This window comes from Aplysia californica, unplaced genomic scaffold, assembly GCF_000002075.1.
Source record: "Aplysia californica isolate F4 #8 unplaced genomic scaffold, AplCal3.0 scaffold00364, whole genome shotgun sequence".
Lineage (NCBI taxonomy): Eukaryota > Metazoa > Mollusca > Gastropoda > Aplysiida > Aplysiidae > Aplysia > Aplysia californica.
Window position 1 is genome coordinate 449,590 of NW_004797634.1, and position 1,232 is coordinate 450,821.

A 1,232-nucleotide genomic window follows, 5' to 3' on the forward strand; every position below is an offset into this window, starting at 1 on the left:
GAGAGAGAGAGAGAGAGAGAAGAAGAAGAAGATAGACTGTGCAATGTTCCTGTTTATTAAAAATAAGCTGTAAAAACACTCGAGTGTTCTGACCTTGATTCCTGTATTGTGTTTTCCTTTAAAGAGAAGTTTGCTATATATTTGACGTATCCCATAATAAAATACACACACACATACACAAACATACACACACACACACACACACATACACACCCATACACACACACACACACACACATATTAGTTATTACTTACACACTCGCACACACACACTACACACACACATGTATTATAACATGTGTCACTGCCAATCAAACTTGGACATAAGTTGGAAATTTCACAAACAAAAGTTAATATTGTTGTAAAAAAGAACCATCACCTTTTCCCAACTATTGAAATAGAAAATGAAATCAGTTGGACAATATCTGAAGAAAATATGGCAACTCTAAAAATAATCTGTAAGTACTGTAAGCTATTGTGGAACATGAAAATGAGGAACAGGCTCCAAAGTTGAGCTATGTGTTTTTTTTTTAAAGCACGCGCACTTCAGAAGAAAAAATTCACATAAAATATATAGTGGAGTAAAGTGTTTAGGCTCTCAGAATTGCATCCATGAGGTCGTGGGTTCGAATCCTGTCAGGGACCTGACGTTGTGCCCTTGGGGAAGGGCACTGTGTACACAGATTTTCCCGACTTCACCCAGGTGGGAATAGATACCTGGCTATAGGCAGTAAAAGATATTGTCTGTTTGTTAGTTATTTAAGCGTTTCATTATTTGCTGTTTTCACCGTATGTCAGTATGCTCCCTGGGAAGTCAAGAATTTTTCTGAATGTTCTGTAAAAAAAAATGGTGAAATGGTATGGGTTTAACGCCCCCTATCAACACTATTAGGTTATTTAAGGGGCTCAGAATGTTCTGTGGTCTGCTAGGGTTATTAATTGTAAAGCTCAAAAGCATGCTGTAACTGTAATGATATTTTCGCTATGTGAATGCAATTAATATTATTATTATTATGTGAAATGTTATGGAACCAAAATCGTCAAACTTTCAAGAGTAAAAGATACCGTACCTGAGCTTTTTTTTTTTTTTCTCTCTTTAGAGCCTTGTAGGTGGGGAATAGCACAGTGGGACTTAGGTCTTATTTCTGACAGTGATTGGCGCTGACACATTTGTCTGTCGCTGTCTCCAGTGCGACTTACGTCTTATTTCTGACAGTGATTGGCGCTGACAC